Raw genomic sequence first — 27,252 nt, 5'->3', positions numbered from 1 at the left:
CTCCTTCTGACCATTCAGACCCTCCTTCCACTTCAAATAATTCTTCTGACTCCAACATTGTAGACTTTTCAGACACTCTTCACACTACCCCTTCTCTTACTCCTGATGCTCCTGTCCTCAGAAGATCTCAGAGACACACTACCATTCCACAGCACTTAGATGATTTTATTTATTCTCTTCCTGGCCACTCAACTAACACCAGTACCCATTGGTGTCAACTAGCCTTTTACACACCTTCTCACTCTGTTCTTCTTGCTCACTTGAACATCCCCAAAGAACCTACCTGCTATAAAGAAGCAGCAAAGGATCCTAGGTGGGTGGCAGCCATGACAAAGGAACTACAGGCTTTAGCAAAAAATCACACCTGGGATGTTGTTTCCTTACCAACTGGAAAGAAACCAATTGCATGTAAATGGGTATACAAAACGAAACTCAATGCTGATGGTACTTTGGAGAGACTCAAAGCTCGCTTGGTAGCCATAGGATACACACAGAAATATGGCATAGATTATTCGGAAACATTCTCTCCCGTTGTCAAAATGTCAACAGTCCGGTGTATTTTAGCTATTGCTGCCAGCAAGGGTTGGAGTTTATACCAACTTGATGTGAACAATGCTTTTCTACATGGAGACTTGCACGAGGAAGTATACATGAAACTCCCCCCAGGTCAGCCTCATTTACCAGATCAAGTATGTAAACTGAGAAAGTCCCTTTATGGTCTAAAACAAGCCAGCAGACAATGGTTTTCCAAACTTGCTCATGAGTTTACACATCAAGGGTTCTTCCAATCACGAAATGATTACTCCTTGTTCATTAGAAAGAAAACATCTGGGGTCATCATTGCAGCAGTGTATGTAGATGATATAGTCCTTACTGGCACTGATCAGCTTGGTATCCACAACCTCAAGCATCGTTTACATCATGTTTTTAGTATCAAAGATCTGGGCTTACTTCATTACTTCCTTGGGTTTGAAGTTGGTTACACACCTGAGGGTATCTCTTTAATACAGCACAAATTTACAAAGGAAATCCTCACGGAGGCAAACATCACCACTACAAAAAGAACAACCACACCTTTACCCCTACATCTAAAGTTAAGTGCTACTGAAGGTCCTCTCTTTCATAATCCAACTCTTTATAGAAGTTTAGTTGGGAAGCTCAATTTTTTAACGAATACCAGATCAGATTTGGCTTATTCTGTGCAAACACTAAGCCAATTCTTACAAGCACCAAAGATCTCACACTTTTCTGCTCTACAACATGTTCTGCATTATGTCCACAATACCAACAGCCAAGGTATTCTCCTAAAAGCAAGTGACAAACATCTTCTTCAAGCCTTTAGTGACAGTGATTGGGGAGCTTGTATTGATACCAGACGCTCCATTACTGGGTATATCCTTTTACTAGGCAACTCTCCAATTAGTTGGAAAAGCAAGAAGCAGAGTACCATTTCAAGATCTTCAGCAGAAGCAGAATACAGAGCCATGAGTAGTGCTGCAGCTGAGGTAACATGGATTGTTAGACTTCTCGAGGAATTGGGTGTTGACAAACTAAAACCTGTCACCTTACACTGTGACAATCAAAGTGCATTGTTCATCGCCAAAAACCCAGTCTTTCATGAAAGAACCAAGCACATAGAACTCGATTGCCACTTCACAAGGGAAAAAGTCCACAAAGGTCTCTTACAACTAACATATTTACCTACTCGCAATCAATTGGCAGATGTTCTCACCAAAGCTCTTCCCTCTGCACAATTTCATACTCTTCTTACCAAGTTAGGCATGTTCTCCACCCTGCCTACCTTGAGGGGGGGGGGGGGGGGGGGGGGGGGGTGTTGGACATTCTGAAAGCTCTCAAGCTTAAGTAGTGTGTCACTCTTTTTTTTCCAGCTGTACTTTTTGTTTTATTTCTTTTGGTTTAGAAGGCTCTTCCTTGTATATATACCTCTAGCCTGGGTATTTTTCAATAATGAATAGAATGAGATAATTGCTCCTACCTTGTGCTCTTTTGATGATTGCTCTTCCATGGCATTCTTCCAATTCTTCCAAGGAATTCTAACATAGAATGATGACTATCCCTTCAAGATTTTCTTTTATACAATGTCGATCTACTTCAACATGTTTTATGCGGTCGTTGGACTAAATTTTCTAGAAATGCTCATAGCTACCTTGTTATCTTAATGTAGTTTTATTTTTAAAATTAGGAAATAACATAGATAAAATACTGTAAATGGAAAGACCAAAGACCGCCGATTTAAAAAATCCTATGGAGGGAAAAAATGCCATTGGAAATCGGCTGCCCACGGACAGGCCACTCAAAATCAAAAGCATAGGAGTGGACTATGCAATAAACACCAATTCGTTAAAAGCTTCACAGAGCCATTAAGCCTTGCAAGGCAAATCTCACCAAAATTTACCTAAGTACTAAGACATATCCTATATACACCTTCAACTACATACTAACTTTTTACTCTTCTAGCTATATAAAGTATACCTTAACAGCATCAACATGAGCATTCGAAATCTTAGTTCCACCTCTATTTTTAGCTACCACCTTGTATTTGATTTACTAGTTGATGACCCTTCAGTGGCGAAAGCATCAGCCTGCACCAATTGTCATATCTGCAACATGACTCACCCCATCAGCATGTTAACAAAGTGTAGTCCCATATCCATGTTCCTGATGGACCCCAACAATGTCTCATAGCTCTGTATGATTTTACACGCCAAAACTCTAGTAGTACTCACCCCACAAAATAGAATAGGAAGCCTATCAGCAGCACACTAAGGCTATTCATTCAAAAGTTTTGTAGCACATTTGGACCAGTAGTTAATCACTTTTTGCAAATTCATTTTGCACACAGAAACAGTAATAGCCAGCAGTATTGTTGCTCACTTCTATAGATGCACTTTTAACATAGGACAACAAATGGCAGCAGGAGAACACAAATAACAAACCTAACACCCATATATTTCAATTTTACCCCAAGTAGCAATTTAGAGGTGTAAAATTTTTTGAATTATGACATTCAAAGGTTAGTTTAGATTATTGTCTCCAGATTGTTTAAGAGGTCATGGGAATTTGAGAAGACATTTCCAAAAATTTGACCTACCAGGCTACCTAATCTTCACAATGTATATTACTCTTTTCAAATTAAGTGCAGAATTGTCAAATTCCGTTTTGTTCCTTTTAAACCACAAACTCTATATGACACAAACCATAGTGATGATCCATAGTTTTGCAAACTTTTGGTTTAACTGCAGTAATCCCTTCCATTCAACTATAAGTTGTCTCTAAATCTATTCCACATAAGGGGTACACTGCCTGGTTTACATCAATAATTCTCTTTTTATACAGTTGCTGACATGTTTTTAATTTGTCATACAAGCTAGCCAAAGGGTCATTTGAACTCTTGGTAGGGCTATATTACTCCATATAACTCTAATCACATCAAAATGCAGGAGGGCTTAGATTGAATAATAAATTTTTGATCTGAGGCTTATTATTGAGAAGCTTCCATCAGTCGACCATTTCTACACAACTGTGTCTTTTTTATTATCTGTTGGTTTAAAGTTCTCAATATATGTAGTTAGGTCTTGCAAGTGTGGTTCCTCCTGATCGAATAATCTTCTTCTCTACTCTAACTTCCTGATCCATGTCTCCTATTGCCATACCCCCATCTAGTTTATGTAATCTTCAGTACGTGATGAGATTGAGAAGAGTTTAGGGAAGATGTACCTCAGTGAGTTGGGGGCAGTATGGGAAAGTATATAATTTCATATATTTAGATTATTCTGTTTTCCCTTAATTAATGTATAGAATATTTAGTTTCCTAAATTAGTGACTAGTATTCATGTATATATTAGAGGATGATTTACTCATTGATTAATACAGAAAACCATTCCCAAAACCCTAATCTTTCGCAACTGTTTAATCTTCATGTTATCAGAGGCTTAGGGTTTAGATCCGTGAAGGATACATCATCTACCGTATCTTACCTATAATGGCTGAATCCACAGATGAACTGGTACAGAAAAAAATTATCTTCATGGAACAAATGGAACAAATGTTCCAGATGTTTCAAAAACTCAACAAAACAACCAGCCAAACAGAAAATCCAACCACAGTCTGAATCTCAGAAAAGCTAACGTACCACAAATACACAAAATGGTGCAAATTAATGCACGTAGCCGTTGGAGGTCGAGGGCGGCTTAGTCACATCACTGCCGCATCTCCACCACCAATAGACCCTGACTATGCTCAATGGGAACAGAGGGATACCATGCTCAAAGTTTATGGAAGGGAATTGAAAATCTCTTAGGTTGTGGCAAGGATGAACACCAGATCTTTGCTCTGAGTTCAAAAGCAACCACTTTAACACAGGCGAATGACACTATTGAAGTTTACTACGGTAAACTTAATGTCTTATGGAAGAAAATTGACCAGAGAATGCCAAATTCGATGGTGTGCTCAAAGGACATTACAGAATTCAACAAATAAATACAAAGGCAAAGACTCTACCAATTTCTCACTAGAATCAATGACAATCTAGACAAGGAAAGAAGGGACCTTCTCAATAATGATCCTTTACCAACGGTGGAGGCGGCCTACGCCACCATAAGACGGGAGATATCACACCGAAAAATAATGAATGGCGTCTCATCACTGGGAACGAGTCCCTCAGAGATTGGATCAGGGTTGGTCATGCGAAAGAAAAATCCCCATAGAAACCGAGATGAAGATGACTTGAGAAAACTCCGATGTACTCATTGTGGTGGCTCAAGGCATACTAAGGAGGGATGTTTCAAGCTTGTGGGATACCCCGACTGGTGGGACGATTTACAAAAGAGGAAAGCCGCCACCAAGGACCGGCAAGCCGGATCGACGACAAGGCCTACCTGACTACTGCCGAGCAACCATCATTATGTGATATATCAGGTAATGTGAAGGGCTGCAAGGGGGAAGAAGGAGAAACATAACCAGAAATCAAACGGACAGAGTAGTTGGAAACAACACAGAACAAAGAAGGGAGGAGAGAGAAAGAACCGCAGCACATGGGGAGGGAAATGGAAACCTCCTTCCTAAATCACTCATTTATACTTCCACTCAAACCTTACCTCACACAACTAAAACCCAATCCCACACACAACTGGGTGGATTTTTAAAAACAAAACCCTATTTTTTTTTAAATTTCAGCCCAAATAAAGAGCCCACAATCATTTCTGATCCAAACCACAAAATACCCACAAGCCTTCTTAGCCATAAAATAAACTCCCAATGGATATTTGATTGCGGGGCAACAGATATAATGACCTTTGATCCTCATGATCTTTTATCAACTCACCCCACCAACCGAACCCATATCCAGACAACCAATGGGGAATGTATACCGGTTGACCAAGCAGGGTCGGTCGATATTTCACCCTCTCTTCGATATAAATTATTGTATGTAAGCGAGTTAACCAAAGAAATGAATTGTACTGTGCTCCTAACCTCTGATAGTTGTATTGTGCAGGATCAGACATGGACGATTATTGGGAGTGGTACTGAACGAGATGGACTATACTATGTTGATGAGGTGATTCAAAATAGTAGTGCAATGCTTGCTCACGGATCTCCTGCTCACCAATTGTGGACTTGGCATCGTCGTTTAGGTCATTCGTCTCTAGGTTATTTAAAACGACTTTTTCCATCTCTTCATGATTGTACTGTGCCCCTAGATTGTGAAACTTGTTTATTGGCCAAGAGCCATAAACATTCTTATTTTTCCAGTAATACTCGAGCAAATAAACTGTTTGATTTAGTACATTCTAATGTATAGGGTCAGGCTCCAAACATTGATTCTCATGGTTTGCATATTTTGTGTTATTTGTTCATGATTGTAGTTGTATGTGCTAGGTTTATTTCTTGAAACACAAATCCGAAGTGTTTGATGTTTTTGTTAAATTTTATAACATGATTCTCACCGAATTCCATGCCAAACGTAAAATTCTTCGATCTGATAATGGTGGTGAATATATTTTTGTTGCTATAAAACACTTTTTTCTTGAACATGGTCTTTTTCACCAAACATCTTGTCCTGAAAATCCCCAACAAAATGGGGTTGCTGAACGAAAAAACCGTACCCTCCTTGAGATATCACGGGCTCTTATTGCTACTGCCACCTACATAACCAACCACCTCCCTACTAAATGCCTTCATTTCTAGGCTCCTCTTGCTGCCCTCAATACCTTTACCACTATTTCCTCTTCTTATTTTCTCTCTCCTCGCATATTTGGGTGTGTAGTGTATGTCCACCTTCCCTCTAGGGTACGAACCAAGTTTGAACCACAAGCAGTCAAGTGTGTGTTTCTTGGGTACGACATTACTCAAAAGGGCTATCGATGTTATGATCCCCTTCAGAACATACTTTATACCACCATGGACTGTGACTTCTTTGAACAGTTTTACTACTATACCCAGCCTCGATCTTAGGGGGAGAGTGTGAGTGAGGATCTTAGCTGGTTAATTCATCCCTTGGTTGACAGTCGAGATCCCAAAGACCAAGTAGGTACTAACACTGACAAGCCATTGAAGTTAGTCTATCTTCTTAGGCTAATTCAGTCCCAGAGCATCCAGTTGAACAAGAGGTAATACCAAATCCCCCTCCCTCTATTGATACATCTACTGATGATACTGTGCCAAGTGTTACTGTTCTCAGGAAATATGAACTGCCTCCCCGAAGTACAAGAGGAGTGCCCCCCAGAAGATATGATCCAGAATTTGAATCTCAGAAATCCCGATACCCCATTAGTAGACGAGACAATGAACAAGTATCACAAACAGCTATTGCCTTTAATACTGCTCTCTATTCCAGTTTTATTCCAAAAAACACTAAAGAAGCTCTCTGTGATCCGAAATTGAAGCAAGCCATGGATGAAGAGATCACGGCCCTCCAGTAAAATGAGACATGGGAAAGGTGTACATTACCGAACGACAAGAAAACTGTTGGGTGTAAGTGGGCTTTTTCAGTTAAGTATCATGATAATGGGACCATTGAGAGATATAAAGCATGTCTTGTCACAAAAGGGTATACTCAGACATATGGGATAGACTACTAGAAAACATTCTCACCTGTGGCCAAAATCGACACTATCCGAGTTCTCTTCTCTGTAGTAGCAAACAAAGATTGGCCTTTATATCAGTTTGATATGAAGAATGCCTTTCTACATGGGGAAATTGAAGAAGACGTTTATCTGAAGCCACCACCAGGTTTTTCAGATGAATATAACCAAGGTGAAGGGTGTAAACTCAAGAAAGCACTATATGGTTTGAAACAGTCTCCAAAAGCGTGGTTTGGAAGATTTACTACAGCTATGAAGAGATTTGGATACAGACAAAGTAACTCAGATCATACTCTGTTTCTCAGGAACAATGGAGACCAAATCACATGCCTCGTTATTTATGTTGATGATATGGTTATTACTGGGAACAATGCTCAAAAGATCGATAAGCTCAAGAGTCAATTATTCCAAGAATTTGAGATGAAAGATTTGGGACAATTGAAATACTTCCTTGGAATAGAGGTTTTAAGGTCAAAAAGGGGATATTTATCAATCAAAGGAAGTAAATCCTAGATCTCTTGTCAGAAGCAGGAATGATAGACTGTAAACCAGCAGAAACTCCTATGGTAACTAACCATGGTCTCCAAATTGTTGAAGGGGTAGAGATGGCAGATCAAAAATGTGATAGAAGGATGGTGGGAGAGCTGATCTATTTATCACACACAAGACCAGATATCGCCTATGCAGTAGGAGTTGTGAGTAAATTCATGCATCGACCTCAAGTGGAACTTATGGTGGCAGTCTTGAGGATCTTGAGATACTTGAAGGGAACAAGTAATAAAGGAATCCTGTATACAAGGAATGAAAACCTTAATCTTGTTGGTTACACAGATGCAGACTGGGCTGGTGATCGAGATGACAATAAATCCACTTACTTCACCCTTATAGAGGGAAATCTAGTTACTTGGAAAAGTAAGAAGCAGAATGTAGTCGCCTTATCAAGTGCTGAAGCTGAGTTTAGGGCAATAGCAAAGGGGGTCACGGAAATTCTATGGATTAGAAAGCTCTTAAGTGAGCTAAACTGCCATCAGACACAGACAAGTCTTCTATACTGTGATAATAAAGCAGCAATCAACATGTAACACCCCGATATTTTCCCGATAAATTCCCCGATATTTTTTTTCTCTCTAAATAATTTACTAGTAATATTATTTTATAAATATTTTATTATTATTATTTATGGGCTAAGTCATGAAATTTCAATCGTTTTTTTCTAAGTCCGAGCTCTTTCCTTAGCCCAACTTAGAATTATGTAATTCTTTGATTTAAATAAAAAGAATAAAAAAGGGGAAATTAGAAGGGTTTTTGGCAGACCCTATTGGTAGTATTAGGGGAGTTTTTAACTCCTTTAGGGCAAGTGGAAGATCATGCAATTATCTCAAATATTCAATCTTTCTTAATCATTTTCTTACCTCTTCATTTTTCTTAATCATTCCTAAGTTTTTCAAAAATAATTCTCTCTTTCCTTTCTTCCTAATATCACACTCCTATCATCAAAATTCTCCATCTTTTCGTGTTCTTCCATTGTCGCAAATACAATTCTAAATATAACTCTTAAATCTATATTTAATTCTTAGGTTATAATTTAAATTCTATGGTTATTATACATCTTTAGTTTATAATCTGTTGGACCTCTTGAGTTTTGATGATGACTACACTTTATTTAAGCAAATATGTTTTTAGAGATTGTGTGCAGGTCGATATCCGGTCGTGATAATGATCGTTGATAGTACCTATGATTTAGCTTATGAAAACGTACATGTCAAAAGATTTTAAAAGAAGTTAGGAGAAGCATATCGCTTGGGATGTAAAATGGAGACAGCAGGTCTACTGTTCCTAAGTTGGATGTTCTAGCTGAACTGAAGTCTGGAGACAGCGCACAGTTCCTAAGCTGAAGGTTGACTACGTTGACTGAAAATTCTGGTTATTATATTTTAATTATTATTTTTAGTTAATGTATTTAATAAAATTAATTTGTTGCAGTAGTAATTTATTAAATTAATTGGCAAATCGTTTTTCTTGGATAAAATGAATTAACGTCCTTATTTTACTAGATCCTTTATTTTAGGATCTATTTTTAGTAAATATTGGATTTACTAAAAATAGAATTAGTGGTTGTTGAATGGGTCTTAGCTATCATTCTAAACCGTCCTTATACCTACAAGTTAGCAAGTAACCATTTGTAATAAGCATAACCATTTCTATTTATAGCAAACACGTTCCAGCAATTAGTACTGGAACAGGAACAGCTATTGAAGAAACTGCTGCTTGAAGGGAACAGAAGACAGCGGTTATTTCTGTCTGTTTTGACTTAGTCAAATAACCGTATGGCTGCATTATCCACATTACTCCCATGATCATTTGATAATGGGATAATGGATTGGAATATTCCTTTTTATTAGGGATTTTAATCTTATAAATATGGGACTCGGTTATTCATAAAAACTCGCCTTAGTATGAGCCATTAAATCATACGTAATTTTGGGAGAATTTTTACAAGAAAATTTTGTTTTAAAAATGCCAATTAATTTATAATATTTTCTTGTGCAACTTATTGATTTTATTTTTAGAGAATTTTTATCCTTTTGTAAGGGTTTTTGAGAGAATTTGTAATTAGACTCGGGTGAGTCTAAGGGGGAAATTAGATAGCTTTTAGTGAAGCTAGAGAAGTGATTAGCTTTGAGTAAAGCTAAGGAGAAAGCTTCTAGTGAAGCTAGTGGTGAGAATTAGCTTTTAGTGAAGCTAAGTTTGTTGCTTTGAGTGAAGCAATTTAAGAGAGAAGAGTTGGCCTAGTTGATGCGCTTCGAGTGAAGTAAGATGTTTAATGTAATTGTAACGAGTTGCCTTAAACATAGTGGAGAATTTAGAAATCCCGAGGGGTCGTGGTTTTTCCTTCTATTTAGGCCTAGAAGGTTTCCACATAAAAATCGTTTGTCTCTTTTAATTATTTCGCTCTAAGTTTAAGCTTTATTTATTTTATTCAATTCCGCAAAAACAGGGCAAAAACGCTTAAACTAGTAACAACAACAATTCACCCCCCCCCCCCCCCCCTTGTTGCTGTTCCCGTTCCAATTGAGTCTACAATTGGTATCAGAGCCCTGTTCCCCGTAGATCAGGAAACCTTGAGGGCAGAATCCTGGTGTTCCCGAAAATGCCAATTATGAACGAGCGAATGGAAGAAGGGTATTCTACTCAAAGACCACCCATGTTCGATTGAAAATTCTATACATAATAGAAAAATAGGATGGAGATCTTTATCAAAGCGGAAAATTATCAAGTTTGGAGAGTAATCGAAATTGGAGATTTTGAGGTAACCACTACTAACTCCAACAATGAAATTGTTCTCAAACCCGCAATAGGTATATATTTCTAACTCATTTTATTTTCATCCATCCAAATTTAGTAAAAATAAATTAATAGAGTTGCTAAAGGAGACACAAGCTAAACTTGAAAATTGTAATGTTAAGTGTCTCCAATTAGAAAAGGAACTCAAGGTAAGCAAAGACCATGTCTCTTATATAAACACCTTTAGATACGATGTCAAAAACAGATTTTTCGGTTTGTTAGATCAAAACATAATTCTAAAGGAAAATATGGAGAGAATTAAAAAGGAAAATGTTATTCTTAATATTGAGTTGTCGCAATACAAATTATTAGGCTTGAATAAAGAATTGAATGGTGCATCTAAAGATTTGTGCAATGATTTTCAAAATTTAAAGTTGAATCTAGAACCTAACCGTAACAATAATGATAAACTTGAATTAAATTCAAGAGAAAAAGGGAAAATCAAAATTACTCCCAAATGGATTTAAGATGCCAAAAGTAAAAATTCAAAAGGCCTAAATTACTTTAAGAATAACAAGAACAAAAAGGCTTACGTTGATCTCCCTAGAGACAGAATCTGTTCCTTCGATGGAGGAACTGGCCATTTGAAGGACCAGTGCACCAAAAAGGAACAGTACACTGTCTCCAACAGAAACTATGTCGATAACATTCAGAATAAGAAAAATGATTCTTGTAAAATCGACAAGGAACCCAAGACAGCATGGGTTCCTGTAACTAACAATTATTTTTTTTTCAGGTCCAAGTGAGGGGGAACAACTCATGGTATCTCGACAGTGGGTGTTCCAAGCACATGACGGGTGACAAATCTTAGTTTCTCTCACTTGAAGCCTATGATGGGGGAACAGTAACCTTCGGTGACAATAGGAAGGGTGAGATAATAGCCAAAGGAAAGGTTGGAAGGTCCTGTTCCCATGCCATTGATAATGTATTTTTGGTCGAGAATTTGAAACATAACTTACTTAGCATTTCTCAATTTTGTGATAAAAGTAACTCTGTAAACTTTACTTCTGAAAAATGCATTATTTCTAGGAATGACACAGGAGACACCATTCTTGAGGGAATCAGAAAAGGGAACACCTATGTGGTGGATCTGGACACTGTTCCCAGAAACAGTTTAACGTGTCTAAGTGTTATAGTAGACGACCCACTTCTTTGGCATAAGCATCTAGGTCATGCTAGTTATACATTGATTAATACATTAAGATCAAAAGACCTAGTTAGAGGACTGTCAGTTATAAAATTCCTTAAGGATGAAATTTGTGATCCTTGTGCCAAAGGAAAACAAGTTAGGTCATCTTTTAAACCAAAGAATGTTGTGACCACCTCTAAAACGCTTGAATTAATACATATGGATTTGTGTGGACCTATGAGAATACAAAGCCGTAGTCGCAAGAGATATGTGTTTGTTATTGTTGATGATTATAGTAGATTAACATGGACTTTATTTTTAGTTAGTAAAGATGAAGCCTTTAATGAGTTTGTTTCTTTCGCTAACAAAATACAAAAATCTACCAATAATCAAATTATTCACATAAGGTCAGATCATGGTAAAGAATTTGAAAATTCAAGCTTTATGAGTTATTGCAATGAACATGGAATAAGTCACAATTTTTCCGCCCTTATAACACCACAACAAAATGGTGTAGTAGAAAGGAAAAATAGAACTTTAGAAGAAATGGCTAGAACTATGTTAATTGCTAGTGGTTTACCTAGAAATTTTTGGGCCGAAATTGTTAATACTGCATGTTATATTTTGAATCGTGTATTAATAAGACCAATCACTTCAAAGACACCCTATGAATTGCTTAAAGGTGTTAAACCAAATATCTCCTATTTTCGTGTGTTTGGATGCAAATGTTTTGTACATGTTAATGGAAAACGAAATATAGGTAAATTTGATGAAAGAAGTGATGAAGCAGTATTTCATGGCTATTCATCTCAAAGTAAGGCATATAGAGTTTATAACAAAAGAACAATGAGTGTGGAAGAATCCGTTCACATAATTTTCGATGAAACTAACTTTTTGTCAAGTGAACAGGATACAAATAATTTTAAGATAGGTCTTGCAAATCTTGAGAATGATGAAGAAGAAATGAAAATGCAAGATCAAGGAATAGCAGGTGAACAACTGATCCCAGAAGAGGCAGAAAGGAACGATCTTGATCAGGAACTGCCGGTACTTCAGAACCAACAGACTGTTCCCAATACAGCTGTTTCCACAGAAGAGCAAAACGATCCAGTAGCTGAACAGAATGTCAATCAAGCTGATGAACCAGAACATGCTACTGTTCCCACAAGAGACTTTGTGCCCAAACCTTGGAGATATCAAAGTTATCATCCTCTTGATTTGATTATAAGTGATTTGAATAAAGGAACACAAACTAGATCTCAAATGAGAAACTTTTGCGCACACTTTGCGTTCCTATCATCACTCGAGCCCAAGAATCATGAAGAAGCTCTAAAGGATTCCGAATGGATCGTGGCCATGCAAGACGAATTAAATGAATTTGAAAGAAATAAAGTTTGGCAATTGGAACCCAACCCGAAACACAAAAGGGTAATTAGTTTGAAATGGGTATTTCGGAATAAACTAGATGAGCATGGAATAATTGTTAGAAACAAAGCAAGGCTCGTGGTCAAAGGATACAATCAACAAGAAGGTATTGATTATACTGAGACATTTGCTCCGGTAGCAAGGTTAGAGGGTATAAGAATCTTAATTTCTTTTGCTGCATTCATGAACTTTAAATTATATCAAATGGATGTGAAATGTGCTTTCTTAAATGGTTTTCTTGATGAAGAAGTTTTTGTTGAACAACCCCCAGGCTTTGAAAATACCTCTTGTCTTGATCATGTCTACAAGCTTGATAAAGCTCTTTATGGCTTGAAACAAGCTCCTAGACAATGGTATGAAAGACTATCAAAGTTTTTGATTCAAAATGACTTTGTAAGAGGCAAAATCGACAAAACCTTGTTCTTTAAGAATAAAGGTTCTAATATTTTGGTTGTTCAAATTTATGTTGATGATATTATTTTTGGTGCTACTAATGATTTATTATGTAAAGAATTTGCTAACCTTATGGGTACAGAATTTGAAATGAGCATGATGGGAGAACTAAATTTCTTTCTTGGTTTGCAAATTAAACAAACTGAAAATGGTATTTTTATTCATCAACAAAAATATATCAAAGAACTTCTTAAGAAATATGGACTAAATAATGCTAAAACCAATCATACACCTATGGCTACCAATGTTAGACTAGATGAAGACCTAAATGGGACTAATGTTGATCAAACTATGTATAGAGGCATGATAGGGTCTTTATTGTATCTAACTGCAAGTAGACCTGATATTTCCTTTAGTGTTGGTTTATGTGCTAGATTTCAATCAAATCCTAAAGAATCACATCTCACTGCAGTCAAACGAATTTTGAGATATTTGAAGGGAACAGACGACTTGTCCCTATTTTATCCTAAAAGTAATGTTTATGATTTAAAAGGTTTTAGTGATGCAGATTATGCAGGTGATCTAGTTAATAGAAAAAGTACTTCAGGTATGGTACAATTTCTTAGATCATGTTTAGTTTCATGGAATTCCAAGAAACAAAACACTGTTGCATTATCCACCGCCGAAGCTGAATACGTAGCAGCAGCAGCTTGCTGTTCCCAAATGCTTTGGATAAAGCAGCAGCTAAAAGATTTTGGTATTAAGATTGAATGTGTTCCTATTTATTGTGATAATACCAGTGCCATATGCATATCTAAAGATCCAGTGCATCATTCACGAGTAAAACACATCCACATTAGGCATCATTTTCTTAAGGATAATGTTGAAAATAATAATATTATTTTAAAGCATGTAAACACCAACGAGCAAATAGAAGATATCATGACTAAACCACTTCCAAGGGAACAACATGAAAAAATGAGATTGGAACTTGGCATGATCAAGCGGCATTGAAGTGAGTGACATATGTGATCCTTAAAGACAGAATGAAAATTGAAAAGGTCGATCAACCACAAAATCTTGATTGAAAAATCAATTATCGAAAGGATCAGGTACGCACCATTTAAAAAGTATATACTTGAATGCTCATATGATTGCTTGTTTGATTTGATCAGATTATGGTAGCATAAAATTTCCATTTATTTTTTATCTTCATAAAAAAAAAAAAAAAAAAAATTTACCCAGCAATTTCCATTAAAATAGCGAGAGTTAAATCATCATAGTTCTTCACTAAATTTGTCTGTTTCCATTTCACATTTTGTGTTCAAATGCGCGAATTAAATAAGGAACATGAATCACCTAAACACACGTCCCCTCACATTCATATTATACACTCTCACATGCCAAGCCCTAAACCCTTCATCCTCAAACGCAATCAACTCTAAATTCCAAAATCATCTTCATCTTCTCACATTTCCTGCAAAATCTCGCTCCATCAACTCATCAAATCACCATGAAAACCAATAGCCGTACACCCAAAATGAAACAACCCAAGCCTTTAAGAATTATCCACCCAACACCTTTATTAACTGCTCAAGAGTCATCTTCAAAAGAAGAGCAGGACACTCCTGGTGGCACTAAAAGGAAAGCAAGGAACAAGAGGAAAAGACCGACCACTTCAAAAATGATGGTTGGGTTTTGTTTTTTTTTAAAAAAAAGGGTGCTTGTTCGAGTTCTGTTAAAGAAGTTAAAATAGAGTTTAGCAGTCAGAAACTGGGAGAATGGCTAGGTGTGCCCGCAAATGGATTTGATGTTTATTATGTTGGATCAAAAATAACTTTCTTTGAAATAGATGAAAAGGATGTCTGGAAATTTTTAGGGATCACTGAAAAACGAGGGAAGGTCAGCCATAATGCACTATCCCTTTTACACAAATTGTTGTATAACATTGTATGTAGATTTGTTTTGCTGCGAAATTCCAAACGCAGTGAAGTAAGTCTGCGAGATGCAACCCTAATTTACTGCATGGCTAACAATATTAAAATCAATTTTCCCTCTTTGATGATCTCTCACTTAAGTGAATGCATTTCTAAAAGTTGTGTAATTGGATATGGAGGTTTGCTGACTTGGATTTTTAGGAAGATAGGTGTTCCACTTGAAGGACAAAACTATCCCATGGGTCCAAACAACAAAGTGGGTGTAAAATGTTTGAAAAATTTACATCTAAGATTAACTGAAAATGGGACCCTTGATAACATTTTTGAACAATCAGAGGACACCGATAAAAAAAAAAATTGAAGAAAATGTTAAGGAGGAGGAAGTAAATAAGGAGGAACAGGAGCCTGTTCCCTCTGCCACTGAGAAGGCAGAGGAGCATTCTGAGGAGGAACAGGAGGAAAATTCTTGTAAGGGGGAAGTTGAGAAGGAACCTGTGAAGGATGCTGTGGAGGAAGAAGAAGAAAAAGATGAGGAGAGTTCTTTACCTGGTTCAAACATTAGGAAAAGTCGTAGGCTAGCTTCCAAAGGAAAGAAACCTGTTGTTATTATTGATGATGACTCAGCCTCATACACAACAGCTGAACCAAGCCATCCTTCCTCACCTAAACCTGTCACACAGTCACCAATACAACCATCTTCACCACCACAGTCACCAATACAACCATCTTCACCACCACAGTCACCTATACCATCATCACCACCACCAGTACACACATCACAAAATCAAGGTTTAGGTGACACTACAATTCCTACAGCCCCTTTATCCTCCATACTACTAAAACTCACAGAATTGCAGACAAGCTTCCTTGTTTTTAAAGATGAAATTCGTGTTTCCTTAGCCTCACTAACTGACCAGATGACGCAAATGTTGGATACTGTAGAGGTGGAAACATAATATATAGATGATGAAGCTCCTGCGTCCTAATTCTTCTTGATACTTTTTAATATCTTCTTTTTGTTGCAACTATCACTTTCATTAAACAATCTTTTTATGTTTTTCAATTTGTACCAGCTGGGGTACTGCTTCATACTCTGGATCATATTTTCCTTTTATGCTACTAACTTTTGTCATTTTAATCATTGTTGATCATGTTTGCATTCATTGCTTATGCTATTTTAATATGTGCATCCTTATTCTCTCTTTGACTATAACTATATGTTTAGTGCTGTGGCTTGATTGCTCCATTTCTTTTTGAATGATGTCAAAAGGGGGAATATTTAGCACAAACTTAAATAATGCTTGAGTATGCTTAGTCTGATATACATTTATTCTGTTGAACATTAGGACTGTGGCTATGCTCTGATAGTCATGCTCTGATGCTCTGATGATTAATAAGTTTAGCTCTGATATACATACCGAGATACATACTTTGATTGTTATGATGTATATGCTCTGATGATTACTTGAATGTGATGATAAAAGTTCTTCCGATGTTTTGATTATGCTTAAGTTATTTTAAGTAATTCTAATTAATAGAGTAATTTGTTTTTAATGTATGCTTGGTAAATTATATTGTCACGAGTTAATTTACTAAGTAATGTAGAGTTGTTTTGATCTCTAACATACTCTTCAATATTGGTTTTACTCTATTTTGTTTAAGTTTGTTTAAAAAGTTTGTCATCATCAAAAAGGGGGAATTTGTTGGACCTCTTGAGTTTTGATGATGACTACACTTTATTTAAGCAAATATGTTTTTAGAGATTGTGTGTAGGTCGATATCCGGTCGTGATAATGATCGTTGATAGTACCTATGATTTAGCTTATGAAAACGTACATGTCAAAAGATTTCAAAAGAAGTTAGGAGAAGCATATCGCTTGGGATGTAAAATGGAGACAGCAGGTCTACTGTTCCTAAGTTGGATGTTCTAGCTGAACTGAAGTCTGGAGACAGCGCACAGTTCCTAAGCTGAAGGTTGACTACGTTGACTGAAAATTCTGGTTATTATATTTTAATTATTATTTTTAGTTAATGTATTTAATAAAATTAATTTGTTGCAGTAGTAATTTATTAAATTAATTGGCAAATCGTTTTTCTTGGATAAAATGAATTAACATCCTTATTTTACTAGATCCTTTATTTTAGGATCTATTTTTAGTAAATATTGGATTTACTAAAAATAGAATTAGTGGTTGTTGAATGGGTCTTAGCTATCATTCTAAACCGTCCTTATACCTACAAGTTAGCAAGTAACCATTTGTAATAAGCATAACCGTTTCTATTTATAGCAAACACGTTCCAGCAATTAGTACTGGAACAGGAACAGCTATTGAAGAAACTGCTGCTTGAAGGGAACAGAAGACAGCGGTTATTTCTGTCTGTTTTGACTTAGTCAAATAACCGTATGGCTGCATTATCCACATTACTCCCATGATCATTTGATAATGGGATAATGGATTGGAATATTCATTTTTATTAGGGATTTTAATCTTATAAATATGGGACTCGGTTATTCATAAAAACTCGCCTTAGTATGAGCCATTAAATCATACGTAATTTTGGGAGAATTTTTACAAGAAAATTTTGTTTTAAAAATGCCAATTAATTTATAATATTTTCTTGTGCAACTTATTGATTTTATTTTTAGAGAATTTTTATCCTTTTGTAAGGGTTTTTGAGAGAATTTGTAATTAGACTCGGGTGAGTCTAAGGGGGAAATTAGATAGCTTTTAGTGAAGCTAGAGAAGTGATTAGCTTTGAGTAAAGCTAAGGAGAAAGCTTCTAGTGAAGCTAGTGGTGAGAATTAGCTTTTAGTGAAGCTAAGTTTGTTGCTTTGAGTGAAGCAATTTAAGAGAGAAGAGTTGGCCTAGTTGATGCGCTTCGAGTGAAGTAAGATGTTTAATGTAATTGTAACGAGTTGCCTTAAACATAGTGGAGAATTTAGAAATCCCGAGGGGTCGTGGTTTTTCCTTCTATTTAGGCCTAGAAGGTTTCCACGTAAAAATCGTTTGTCTCTTTTAATTATTTCGCTCTAAGTTTAAGCTTTATTTATTTTATTCAATTCCGCAAAAACAGGGCAAAAACGCTTAAACTAGTAACAACAACAATTCACCCCCCCCTCTTGTTGCTGTTCCCGTTCCTAATTGAGTCTACATAATCTATGCTTAATCTATGACTAAAATTTTTATGTATGAATATGTGTTGCATTTTTTTTAATTTAATTTGATGTAAGGAGTTTTAGGGTTAGTAGTCATACATATATGTGAATGTAAGATTATTTTTGTGTGTAGGATGATAGTAAAATTCATAAATATATAAATATACATATAAAAATATAATATTTTATATTAGAGGGAAAAGAAAATTTTATATTGGTTAATATGTAGATTTATAATTTTGCTAGAGAATGTTTAGGAAAAAAAATCAATCAAGTGGTGATGATAAAAATATATATAAAAATTTGATGGGTTTAATTACAAGGATGGTTCATATGATTTAAATAAAATATCTTTATTGAAATTAGTGGAATTTATACTTTTGAAATTTATTTTGTTTGAGTTGAATTTGGTGAATCCCGTAGGTTTAGAAAAAGGACAACAAAAATGAGTTTTTCGGATACTTTTTGACTTAAAAATATGTTAAAAATACTTAAAATACATTAAAAATCATGAAAATTGGTACCCGGGGGTTTTGATGTCTTCCAAACACAACGTTGAAGTCGAAATTTCAGTTTAACAGTACTAGCATGATGTTCTGGAAAGATTATTAAATCTGAATTGTATGTGATGTTTGTGTTGTTATGCAGTGTATTGGGTGATCATGAATTTTTTGTAGAGTGGCTTGGTGTTAAATGTGTGTGTGTGTGTGTTTGATTGTGACTTGAGAAAATGTGAATGTATGCTTATTTCCATACGTATGATTGAATCATGTAGGAAATCGATTCGTGACGGGATGTTGATAAGTACGTTTAGGATTTGCTTTTGCTTCCTTAAGTTACGTACACGCATTAAAACTTTGTATATCGTGGATTGGTTGTTTTAAAGGAATAATAATAATTATATATTAAATAAAGTGTGAAGATGATGTTATGCTTTCTTAATTAAGAGATATGATTTCAATAACTTGATGAGTAGAGCTAGTATGACCTCACTAACTTTAAAGTAGACGTAGTATGATGTCGATTGGTGGAAAGATTTTTACTCACAATTTATGGGGACATCATGAGCCACCGGGGGGTATGCATACATAACCATAGGCACCGAAGTAAGGCGTGTTGTCTATGGTAGAGACTTGCTTAGGGGTTAGCTCCCCCTAATGTATTGTCTCACTCTTGAAGTTTGGGATTTGGTCCGACAGTATGGCCGGGAAAGTACGGCAGTATGGCTGACTAAATCAATGAATTATTTGCAATTTATTAAAAAGTAAATATTGAACTGTAGTCGACGTATGGTAGGTTGTTATTTTGCTTTATGTTATAATGTTAATGTTATAAGAGATGTTTTGCTGACGTGTACCTTTGATCTTAATGATCCTGCGATGATATTGTTTTCCTTTCGGGCTTAATAACTAGCAGTGAGTTAAGTTGCTGGCTGGGGAGTGAGGATTACACTTGAAGAATAAAACAGATAGAGTACGGAAGGATTATAATTTGGAACTTTATTAGCTTTTCAGAAATGGATTTGTTTAAGAGGCGACTTCGCACTCAAGATGTATTCCTTGGACATTTGGTTTCATATCTTTTATCTGCTACTAAGGCTATAACATCACTAAATAATCTACAATAACTCTAGTAGAACTCGATCTGCAAGTTTTAACTTTAAAAATTTCGCTTTCTCATGCTTTTATGACATCTTGGTTTGATTCGGGTCCTGCTTAGTTTTCTTTTAAAATATAAGATCTCTCTTTAACGATCCGAGTTTTTCCGGGATGTTACACAACATCTCCGAGAATTCGGTACAGCATGATCGCACGAAACACGTAGAGATTGACCGACATTTCATCAAAGAAAAACTGGAGAACAAGATCATCAGTCTTCCCTTTGTTAGATCGAAGGATCAACTAGCCGATATTCTCACGAAGGCTGTTGCATCAGAAGTCTTTAATAATACTTTATGCAAGTTAGGCATCGGTGATTCCACGACCTAACTTAAGGGGTAGTGTGGGAAAGTATATTATTTCGTATATTTACATTATTCTAGATTATTTTGTTTTCCCTTAATTAATGTATAGAATATTTAGTTTCCTAAATTAGTGACTAGTATTCATATATTTATTGGAGGATGATTTACTCATTGATTAATACATTAAACCATTCCCAAAACCCTAATCTTCCGCAACTGTTTAATCTTCAAGCAGGACTAAGGATCTTTCTAAAATGAAATGGACTCACCATTTCTTAATATGTTCTTCAATCCCTCTTCCATAATTTTCCTTACGTTATTGACCTCACTTTCATTCTTTATTAGTTGGGTACGACATCCCTTCTTTAATTTGATGTTGCCTAAGGTCTCGAAGGATGCCTCATTTCCTTTGATCATGTACACTGACATTAGGATTCTTTTCCACCATGTAGTATCTTCTTTTGAATATCTTCACCACCATTTGAAAAGTTATGACAAGCTTTTGTGCAAGATATTACCAACTCCAAGTCCCCATAATTCTTTTGGTAGTTTGATTTTTGACCACTTGATTGTATGGCAAGATTTTTTTTATCACTTGTGTATTCTCCCAAAAAGAATTTTCTTCGCAATGTTGCGATTTTTTTTTCAACTGCATTAGGCATCTTAAACATAACCATAAAGTAGATAGGTAAAACTGTTTAGTACACTCTTTATTAAAGTTATTCTCCCAGCTCTTAAGAGTGCTTTTGTTTCTAAGAAGAGAGTTACGTTTCAATTTTATCTATAATCGGTTTCCAAGATTTTTTGGCAGTTAAAAGGACTATATTAACTCCAAAAAACCTTTTTACAACCCAAGCTATAAAAAGGAGAAAAAAAACACCCCTAAACACGAGAGAAAGACACTAGCCAAACAACCTACCAACAAAGAAGGAAACCAAACAAGCCAATAGAAAAACAAGAGAAAAACAGAACCAAAAACTTAACAACTGAAGACCAAAACATAAATGAAAAAGATGGCAAGCTAGTGAAACTACAAGTCATGCCAAAAAGCCAATCCATCAAAGAAACTATAGCTCTTGACAACTACTCATCAAATCCATGTCAAACTTAGAAGCAAAAGCCCAAAGAAGAAGAGCAATAACGATAATCAACTCACCAAGAGACTAGGTTGGCTATCACAGTTACTAGCAGCTTCACTCCATACCTCTTTACCCTTAGACTTCTTTCACTTTTTCTGTATTTGAACGGGATACAATTAATTAATAACTAAATTAGAATTAATCTAATGTTTTGCTCTTAAGCAAAGGTAAATGCTGGGAATATGGGGATTTGTTCTTGCTGTCTAGCCAATCTTGTAGTAAGACCACTCATCAAAATGCCACTTATTACAACCTGCAATCAGCAAGGGTAAGGAGGATCCAAAATAGTTTTTCGGGGAGCTTCTCCGATGCCCAAATCAGTGTTTGTATAAGTTGATTGTTTAACAAGTCCCTTCCTAAGTGCACAGTGGCTTAAGCTTGGACAATGTTATTAGGGCTTTTATAGTGTGAGGCTTAAGTAATAGTTTTCAATAAACAAGGGTTTGTTTTATCACAAATTCTTGTATGAGGCAGTCTCACCATGAGACGTGCCTCATACTTGGATTAAATAACCCAACAATAGAAACTTTTAGCTTAATGGGCTTTTTGTATGGACTCGTCTCACGATGAGACAGTCTCATACAAGAGGGGTTGTTTTTTTATTCAATAAAAATGTTTATCAATGTTCAAATGAATCTCTTGAAGATGTATTGAATGTGTTTAATTCTCAATAAATGATGGAAGTAATTGCATAAATTGTTTGAAGATTAGTTTTCTTATATAATTGGTGTTATTTGGGGGTGTTTATAGCCTAATATTCGGTTGTCATACAATATCCCAAATAACCTTCTGTGGATGTCATTTAAAATCTCTAAAATAACGCCTAGTAGAGTCGGCTACAATTGTTGATGTGGCAGTTTTTTATTGTTCCCTTAGCGTTGCTTTAAATGCCCTAATCAGAATTTCCTCTCTAAGAACTAAAATGCGTCCCACATAAGAAAAGCAACCTCTTGGCCTTACCACTTGAGCGATCTATTATATTGTAGATGTACTCATTGGAGAGCTTTTTAATTAATGCATCGTCTTTATGTGTTTCTTTATTTTTCGTCTTTGCTAAGTAACTTAACTACCCTGAATCAGGTACTGATACAAACATCCTGAATTATCAACTAATATCCTTATTCCTGAATCATTAATAAATATTTTGTTCCTAAGTTATTATCCCTGATCTGAACACATACAATCACCATTCATCATTGAAGTTTATTTAATATATTGCAGCTAATGTGTAAGAAAATATATAGTCAAGTGAAATTTTGTTGAAATCATTTATTCACATAATTTCATAATATTAACCTTTTACAATTTTTATCATGTGAAAATTCAATATATAATTAAAATATCACATTAAATTGCATAAAAAATCAAACATAGCAATTTAATAAAACTTGTGACATAGTTTGCACTATGCAGGTAAGTTTGCACTATGCAGGTACAACTTTTCCTTGGCTTATTCTCACTCTAAACTATCTAACGTTTTTCATGCAAATGAGTTAGCAAGACTTTTAAAGGTAACAATTGTGGTTCAAATTTAAATCTCCAAGGAAAACCATATATGTTGTGCATTAGCTTCTTATTACCTTAATTTTTCTGGAAGATGGAGTTAATATCATGGCTAATTCTGTCCATCCTGGAGTAATATACACAAATATTTTCCGCTATGCTAAACTAGTTGATGGTAAGTGAAATTAGTTTTTAGCTATTCTAATGATATAGCAGTGTCTCGCTGAGACAATCTCAAATAAGGAGTCAATATTCTTATAATATATATTATATAGGCTATATAACCTAAGTATAAGACGTGTTTCTCAATGAGACCGTCTCATATAATAATTTGTGTTATTTTTCTCATTTTATTTATAAATTTATTTTATCTAAAATAAATTTATTTATATAAAATTTAATAAATTTTTTTTATTGAATTAACGTCATAATTTTAACTAAATATTACTTTTGTTAAGGTGAATAAATGTAAATCACTAGGTGCCTACCCCAAATTTCCATAAGTTTAGTTTGTTTTGAAATGGTATTGACTATTAAGGGCATCGACCTTTCCAAGATGAGGATATTGGTCTGCTTTTTTTCTCATCCTTTTCAAATTTTATCTTGGCCGGATTTATTGGGATAATAATAATGGTGATTAAGGAAATATTGATTAATCTATTATATGTTACAAATTCAATAGGTGTGTTTCATGTGCTTAGCAAGTTCATCCTAAAAGATGTTTCATAGGTTGGTTAATTTAAATCGCATAGACCAAAGTTAATGCAACAATCTTTTCTCTTTTGTTTGGGCTTAAATATGTTTTAATATGATTATAAAACATTTATGAAATATTTGAAGTAATTAATTTCAACTGAAAATGTTGATTGTAATTTGTAGGGTTTACATCCAGACGTGAGAGATGTAAGTGGCCAATATTTTAGTGATTGTACTTTATCTAAGCCATCAAACCAAGCTAAAGATGCCATTTTCATTTTTAATAAAATAGGTGTTATTTGTTTCACAATAATTATATAGATTTAAAATATTTTTCTACTAACTCAATTCTAGTCTAGCTCGTTTTGTAATTTACAAGTGACTATTTTATTTTATTATTATTTTTTTTTTATGTTTTTTGGTGATACTGATCTCTCATTTCGTAGGGCTTTCATTTCTTAGGGCTTTAATTAATTGTACACACCAATACATCTTAGGTAGATTATCAAAGGAGTATTTGATATCTTAAGTACGATCTTTTAAAATTCACACCAATAAATCAATATATTTTTATTGAGTTATTACAACTCCAAAACAACTACATAAAAATCAATAAATAAACTATCTTTATAATATAAAAATTAAGAAAAAAATTTAACATCCACAAATTTAATTTGCTCAAATCCAACATACATAGAATTGATCAAATAATAACAAAAGTTACAAAAAATTTTCCATATCTAAAGGGTAAGCTAAATTCTTGAATTTGGAAGACAATTTCCCCCTCATTTTTTACAACAAATTTTTTTTCCCGGTATTTGCTTGTATATCTATATTTCATTCATATAACAAATCTTCCCCTTTGTTCATTATTTCCCTTCTTCAGAATTAAACAAATTTGACTTACATGCAATTTGCAAAAGCTTTTTCATGGAGAATCTACCATGGTTAAGAAATGGATATATATTTCTTGGAGATAGTAAAGAGCAGAGGAAAAAAGACGATGAAATTATAAGGTTTTTTCAAAATGTTTTGAATTTTGTGAGTATTTTTTTAAATAATTTATTAAATATATTATAAATTTTGCTCTCCTTTTTCAATGTGTTTATTTATGCCAGCGATTTTGGATCCGTCAAGTTTCAATATTTTTTCAATAATATTCCCAAATTTGGATAAACAAGGTTGATTATGTTCGATGTTTGATATAAATAGAAAGATTTTATATCGGAACAACAAATAGAACAACCTAAAATGACAAATGAAAACTACTTAATGAAACAAAGGAAGTATAATTTAACACACACTAACGTATTGAGATAATTTTAAACTAGTATAGAAACCAGAACAACGCACAAATATCTAAATATTGACATCTATAAAAAAATTATCTTTAGTCCGAGAAAAATAATATTCAACTTCGAATTCAATTACATAGTCGAGTCCGATTCAGATATAGACCGGAGTTGGACATCATAAAAAATCTGATACTCTGATCCAATTTCGACTCTGATCCGACTCCGACTTGACTCGACCCCCGCCTCGGAATAAAATATAACTATAATACTCAAAGTTTCAAATTCAATGTTTTGGGTTTCATTACTTGAAAATTAAAAGAGAGATTAGGTGAATTATAACCAAGGTTGTTAAAAGCATATATTTAACTCGAAACTAACTCTCAAAATCCGATCGTAGAATTGAATTTTTTAAGAATTATGCAAAAATGTGAAGTTGTAATTGCTTATATATATTCTTTAACCATTTGTATTTTAAAGAACACTTAAAACTCATTTGATATTTAAAAACTTTGTTATTATTCAAAAAAGGGTAATGATATTTACAGCCGTTAGGATGTATATAAAAAATAACAAATTATCTATATTATCAATAATTTTAACTTTTCAAGAGAATTTTATCAATTGGAAAACAATTAATATTTTATATAATTATTTTAACTTCCCAAGAAAGAATAAATGGTAAACTAATAAAATATAATTAAATTCTTATTTTTCAAAGTAAAAACAATATCATATTACATAAATAAGATACAAGATTCTTTCTTACAGCCTTTTAGGCTATATACATCATTTTCCTTAAAATATACATACTTATTTGTTTTTTTTTTCCATTTTTAATATGAACCGACAAACATAAAAAGATATACACTAATTAATAATTTAGTATAACAAACACACCAAGTAGATATAGTAACAATGATCCTTGTTAATTAAGCAGTGCCAAGTAGAGTGGTCTTATAATTATTGGAATAATGCAAATACAAATAAAACAAACCGATTTGTATTTCCTTTGTGTGGATGACAATGGAACTCTTTGCTTTGTAGATCCCCAAAATGGACACCATGAAGATAAGGTTGCGACAATTAATGTCACTCGGAAACTCAATATTTGTTGGAGACGTTCATACACTTTCCTATTGTGATATTTCTTATACAAAGGTGCTTGGGATGATGATGAAATTCACAATGAGATACAACATACACAACAATATACTAGCACAAGGACATTGCAAAAGTAAAGACAAGTGTGGTAAATGGATAATTAACTTATGATAATGTATATAGAGTTAATAACTCTCTTTATACACTACATGCAAAAGAGAAGCATGAAAATGTATGTTCATAGATGAATTCTGAAAATGTATTTACGAATGATGGGCTTAATAGGTGGAATGCCCTTTGCACACTCCCTCTACTTATAGAGTAAAGTGTCAACCAATGCCTTCTTATGAAACAAGTGTGTTTCATCAAACAAAGCCTATGAACCTAAAGGTTGATTCACCAAAGCTTATCAATGAATTAATGTAGTGATTCATCATTACTAACCACCACAAGTAGTTAAGATACATTATTGATGATTGAAAACAAACAGCACTAACAAAATTACCTAACAAAACCGCAAAAACAAGACAGAGGACAGGCGACGAGTCGCTGCTTTCCCACTGTTTTTTAATTTGCATTTTATTTATTAGGCATATTTTTGACTTGCTATATATTGCATATTGTCCCACCACTATACTTAGTATATAATATATATAATCTCGGTCTTTATATACTCTAAATGTTCAACAATAATAGTTTTAACAAAGCCAAATTATATTGTACTCCCTCCTATTCATCTTAGTTGTCCCATTTACTTTTGGAATACAATTCATCTATCACTCTTAAATTGTATTTTATTATTAATGTATAAGTTAAAACATAGTCATATGAGATGCTGTTTGATTCGTTTTAATGTAAAGTTTATTAATATCAACTTTTTATAATTAAATATATCAAGGATTGAATAAGTGCATTGGATGGAGTGCATAAAGTAAATGAGACACTTAAGATCCACACAAATTCTTGTATGAGATGGTCTCACCTTGAGACATGTTTCATACTTGGGTTAAATGGCCTAATAATAGAAACTTTTAGCTTATGGGCTTTCTGTTTTGAGGTTGTTTCA

At 34.5% G+C, this 27,252-nt stretch overlaps 1 pseudogene; it reads left to right on the top strand.

Annotated features, from left to right (window-relative positions):
- Positions 1-24,319, top strand: part of LOC130824887 (short-chain dehydrogenase TIC 32, chloroplastic-like) — a 31,958-nt pseudogene extending 7,639 nt beyond the window's left edge.
- The last annotated feature ends 2,933 nt before the right edge of the window (positions 24,320-27,252 follow it).

The sequence above is a fragment of the Amaranthus tricolor genome, chromosome 10 (assembly GCF_026212465.1).
Source record: "Amaranthus tricolor cultivar Red isolate AtriRed21 chromosome 10, ASM2621246v1, whole genome shotgun sequence".
Lineage (NCBI taxonomy): Eukaryota > Viridiplantae > Streptophyta > Magnoliopsida > Caryophyllales > Amaranthaceae > Amaranthus > Amaranthus tricolor.
Note: the sequence above shows the minus strand (reverse complement) of the source record. Positions and strands in the feature narration are given on the sequence as shown.